Source organism: Dendrobates tinctorius, unplaced genomic scaffold (genome assembly GCF_039654945.1).
Source record: "Dendrobates tinctorius isolate UK_male_01 unplaced genomic scaffold, ASM3965494v1 ptg000069l, whole genome shotgun sequence".
Taxonomy (NCBI): domain Eukaryota; kingdom Metazoa; phylum Chordata; class Amphibia; order Anura; family Dendrobatidae; genus Dendrobates; species Dendrobates tinctorius.
The window spans coordinates 15,483,633-15,489,750 of record NW_027361737.1 but is presented as its reverse complement, the minus strand read 5'-3'; positions in this window follow the sequence as shown (position 1 = coordinate 15,489,750).

Sequence of the window (6,118 nt, the reverse complement as noted above, 5' to 3'; positions counted from 1 at the left end):
TTTTTTCATTTTTTATTGAATGCCGATTAGATCTAATTCCGGAATTCCGGTTGACCTGCACTTACTGGGAAATCCTCATTCGTGGGGAAGAATTGGAATCCCAGATCCCCATCACTAACAGGGCTCAGCGGGTTATCTGCGACACATGCTGGACCTTTCAGTGTAGCGCGCATGCAGCCCCTGACATGTTAGGGCATGACAGACCTGTCATTGATCGATCTCGCGTGCCAGAGCCTCGTGTGTCCCTCTAGTAAGCTTGACGCGTACCGCGGGGGCATGCCGGAGTCTCGTTCGTTAACGGAATTAAGCTAATAAATTGCTAGCGCATCTAAAAACGGACATCCACCACCACCCACAGAATCGACAAAGCTTGCAATCTGTCAATCTTTTCTGTAGCTGGCATGGTTGAGGTTTCCCAGGTGGAGTCGAATTAAGCGGCAGGCTCCACTCCTGGTGATGCCCTTCTGGATATTCCTTTAAGGTTCAGCTTTGCAACCATACTGACCCCGGAAACCAAACACTTGGCCTTCATGGACGCTGTTCGGAGGTTCGTGGGAATAACGCCGCCTGATCGGCAGTTGGCCTAATTTATGGTGGGAAGTCCGACGGTATATGATCATCTTCGATTTCAGATTTTTACTGTTTTTTGGTATTTTACATTTTTATTCCAGCCTTTCTTGACTTCATAAGGGCATGACATGCCTATATCTGTCCAAAAGACAAAAGGAAAACAACATCAACTCCAGGTGAAGAAGTAAATATCCTTTATTCTGCCAAAAAGAGATATGACGTTTCGACCATAAGGTCTTTATCAAGTACCTATATCTGTGTCTCCTCCTCCTCCTTTTACTCCTCCACCTCTTTTCTATATGTAGTTGCTGTTTTCCATATGTTATTTTTGTATTCTGAGCATTTTGTCTGCTTTGGGACACCTTTTAAGGTGTTTGGTAATTATTTTCTATGTGTTTGTATGTGTTTGTGTTCGCCTGCCACTGTTTTCAATGGTGTTCGACGTTGTTCGTCGAACATTCGACAAACATTCGACAAACTTGCCTCGTGTTTGACGAATCAAAACGAACTGGAACACTAGCGGGGTGGCTCAACACTGCTCCTGAATATATAGACGTACATTTTTAATGTTTAATCCATGCTATATATACCTGGTTTCTGGTGATACTGTACCCTTATTGCCAGGAAGTTCTCCTCCACCTACCACTCTAAGTGTATCATTGACACCTGGAACATTGTCCCACATGTGTGATTATTTCTTGTGGATCTTCTTGTTATATTGTGGTGTGATCCATCCTGAGCATGTGACAGTCTGTAGGTTACTCCTGCAATTTAGATGTACATTTAAAAATTACCCCAACACTAGTGTATACAGCTCTATGCTTGTGATACATTACCCATTTACTGCTTTTTATATTCTGGTCTAATCCAAACTGACCAAGTGAGAGTTATTTTCTGACTGTGGAAATAAATACTGAGATTGACAACAATGACTCCTACACTGTGTACAGCTGTACTCTTCAGATCCATTACCGTTTTACGGCTTTTTATATTGTGTTGTAATCCATACTGATCCTGAGAGCGTCTGTGTCTGCCTCCTGAAATATCTACGGAGATTTAGAATGTTTAAACTATACTATATATACCTGCTATCTGATGATACTGTACACTTTTTCTACTTTTTATATTCTTGTCTAATCCATACTGAGCCTGTGAGCATCTCTGTGTGACTGATGGTATATATAGGGAGATTGACAATCATCCTTTGACTGTATAGAGCTGTACGCTTCTGATACAGTACCATATATCTGATGTTATTTTGGGTTCATTTTCTGCAACATTTTGAAGTTTGGTGGAAGAGGCCGCGGACGTGCGCGTGGGGGGGCCAGCTGGTGCTGATGGTGGTGGTGCATCTGCTGGTAGTGGCAAAAGCACAATAGCAGCTAAGGCAGGAGGTGTTGAGCCTGCATCATGATCTGGCTCCGGAACGCCTGGAAGGCTACCTTTTCTGGGAGTAAGTTAACCGCTTTTAAAGCCGGAGCATCAGGAACTGGTTTTGGCTTACATTGCCGAAACAGACTCCAGCAAATATGCCCTCCTCTTCTGAAGTTTCAAAAAATGCAAGCACTGAGTCATAAAGTGCTGGCTCCTGGTCAGGAAGAACCCCTTTCTTTGTGTCCTTCACCCCCACCAAAAGTGAATGATGCAGCAGGCCACACTTCACATTAGTCCATATAGCTCTTTCTATCATACCATGCCTGGGTTATCAAGTCAAATCGTGAATTCCGAAGTCCAAGATGAATCTGACATGGAGTGTGGGTGCCCAGCCAGGGCAGTGGGGTTAATCGGTACCGGGCCAGTGTCTCAGAGGGATGTGTCACGTTGGTGGTGGTGACCCGGTCCGTGGGCCTGAGCGTCCATGCAAAGGGGTGAATAACATTTATTGGTGAATGATACGTGACGCCACCTGCGGTTTCTGATCACATTGACCCCCGCTGCAGTGTCGCTTCTCTGGGACAGATGTTGTGGAGCAGCTAAGATGTAGAAGCCCGGGACACAGGTAGGGCCGTAGTCGCAGGGCAGATGAAAGAGTTGGTAGATGGTGTGCAGTGCAGGATGTAGCAGAGCCATGCGCCAGGCGCAGGAGAAAGATGACAGACACAGTCGTGCAGTTCCTTTACCTGCACTTGGTAAGTGCCTAGGTAGTGTGGCCTCCGTTCTAGCGCTTATCTGAGGTACTCGCAGTACTGAGTTCACTGAAGTTCCCCCTGTTGACTCTCTTTTGAACTTTCTCGTATGGCAGACTGCCATAGCCTTTTCCTTCTGGCTCACACACGTCGCTGCTTGGGCCTCCGAGCTTTAGTTGGGAACAGAGCATTTACAGCTGCAACTTCCTCCGGTTTCTGCTGCAGGACCGTCAGTGTCCCTACAAACTCGGAGACCGGAATCCCGACCATGTGCTCCAGCTAGGAGTGAGCCTTAACTCTGCTCATTCTCCAGCTCCCCTTCTCACATCCACACACTTCCCCTTCCCTTCACAGACTGCCCTAACTTACTTCCTCCCAACCACAGAGAGCAGCTCCTCAGCAGTCAGGTTCAGAGGTCTCCCTGCTGGCCTGGAGTGGGAAATGGGTTATGTGTTGGTTTAACTGCTAGAGAGATCCTTCGTTGCTCCCAAGCATAACATCACACTCCCTAGGAGGAAGGTAATGCCACTGTGGCGACCGTACTCCTGGGGACGCCACAAGTGTACTGATGCCCAGCCACTGCTAGATGATTCTGCTGGTACATTGACCCAGACCACTACATTCCCCTCACACTCTACACAGCCAGAATCTGACCCTGAGGAAACTCAGGTTCCCCTTCCCGCATACCATACCACCTTACACGATGACAAAGAGGAAGGTGCAGATGAAAGTGCAGGTTCCTTGAGCAGGTGGGGGGGCATTCTCATGGGCAATGGCACTGGCACAGGGCCCCTCATAGTATGCAAAAGTGTCTCTGCCGGTGGGAGGGGAGGAGGGCCCACCTGCCGTCAGACACACCACCGTACTATGAGGGGCCGTGTGCCAGTGCCATCACCAACGAGTGGGCCCCCCTGCTTGCTCAGGATCACAGCGCTTGCAAAGTTGAAATACTTACCTCTCCCTGCTCCACCGCCGTGACATCTTCCGCGTTTCCTGACAGTGACATTCTGGTCAGAGAGCGCAATGACATCATGTCTCTACGCCCTCTGCCTAAACAGTCCAAGTGCAGTGAGATGGAAGATGGGGACGACGAGGAGTCCAGACTAGTACAGGGATTCCCTAGCGAGGAGACTTATATAATTGTTTTCTATGTTGGGACAGCTATTTTTGGGGAGCACTATACTCTGGAGAGTGATATATGAGGCCCACCATACACTGGAGCATTCCAAAGGTGGACATCAGACACTGGAGCAGCATTTACAGGGCCAATTATGCACTGGAGCATTAGAAATGGGGCCCATTATATATGGAGCATTATTTGGGCCCAATAACACAGTGGAACTTCATCCATGGGGACCAACATATACTGTTGCATTATGTGGAGCTCATCATATACTGTTTCAAGCATAATATGGGACCAATGATTCTGTATGGAGAAATATATGGGCCTCGTTACTCTGCATAGCGCACTATGCGGTGGCCATAATACTGTATGGAGTAATATACTGTCCGTTTTTGGAGCTATTGGAGAAATTAAAATGGATATCAGTCATGCCGTATCAGAGGATCATGGATTGTGGTATGTGTTATAAAGTAAACTAAGGTTGACAAGCTTAAGTAATAAGAATTTATGTTTTTGGCATTAAAATGGACACTGTAGGTGTGTTTCCTGTCCTCGACTCACTGCCGACCTTGGTTCCCCATTGACTTGCATGGGGTTTCGTGTTTCAGTCGGCCTTCGACTTTTCACAATAATCGGCCGATTTCGTTCGACCCGACTTTTGAGAAAGTCGGGTTTCATGAAACCCGACTTGGCCAGAAAAAAGGCAAAGTCGCTCATCTCTAGTGATAACAAATCACCGTACCATACAGAGATTAAAAGAAAGCCCTCTATGGACATTCGCATTAATCAGTAAGTACTGGGAGTTTTCAGTCAGCAGTACTACTGGCAACTGTATTCATTTCTGTATATGATTTACACTGCTATCATTTTCATCAGCAGTGTCTACCAAACAGATGAATTCCATATTTGTTTCCTGTTATACGCTCTACATTAACTCAATCACTAAATGAGTATTTATTTTTTCTATTAATCTCAGTATGGCGCGGTGATTCGTTATCACGTTTATAGACTATTTTTTGCAATCTATGTTGATTTAAAAGGATAGTCACAAGTTTTTAAATTGCTTTATCTAGTCAGAAAGCATGAAAATAAGCAAGTTGGCAATTGAATTTCTTTATCTATTGCCTGTCATTCTCCTGTAATGACAACTTTTATCTTTTATACAGTACAGCTGGTTTCCATGGAGCTTGGCCTCCAGACCCTGACTGAAAGTTTGCAGTTGTTACATTCCAGAAGCGGTGATAACTGTCAGCCTCCAAGTTAGCGCACTGCAGCCCACTTATATCTATACAGCAGTTAGCTGCTGACCTAACTCTTAACCCTCTTACTAGCTGAAGAGATGCAGTTATAAATCACCAGCCCACAGCTTTCTGAGCAGGTTTCACCAATCATCGCTCAACTCACTGTGTGCTTCTTCAAACGCCCCATAAACTTTAGATCTAAACACAGTGATAACAGTGTCGACTCAGAAAAAACACTAACGGCTGAGTGAGATAAGGGGGTTTTACAGATAGCAATATCGCTAAAGCATCACCAATTTGGTGAAGCAGCAGCGATATCGCTAGCGATATCGCTATATGTGATACTTACCTCCGACCGGCTCCCCGCTGTCTGTCGCTGATCGCGCAGCTCCATTTCTCGTCGGGCGCTTCCTGCTGGGCTTCCTGCTGGCGCCAACGAGCGACGCATGGACGCGGACAGGAGGATGTCAGGATCGCCGCGTCTGAAAGGTAAGTAACGACCACTGTATCGCTGCTGCATCGCTGTGAGATCTGCCTGTTTGGCAGCTCACTAGCGACCATTTAGCGATGCACTAGCGATAATGACCGGGTTGTATTGTTGTCGGGATCGCTGGTGCATCGCTAAATGTAAAGGGGCCTTTATAGCAGAACTTGTGCTGAGCTTTACATTTCTGCTAATACTTTAGTTGTACTATTCACCAGAGCTGTCACTCAGGGAGTAGACCCCACCCTGCTAGAAACCAGGAAGAGAAAGAGGCTGTAAAGGGGTGTGTTTCTCAAAAGACAATTTGAGAATACCCCTTTAAGATTGATGTGTAAAATATCCGTAATGATAAATGACGACTATGGTGTCTTAGACCATTCAGAAATAAAGCATGAAGAAATACAGATAAAATACTTATTTATTGGAGACATGTGAACCATACGTCTTTAACCATATTTATCCATGCCAAAGTAATTCCAAGGGTATGTTGTGACATACCAGTTTTTTCTGAATGAAAATTACATTTATATTGTACTGAACAAAATGCAGCAAAAAATACATATAAACACATGAA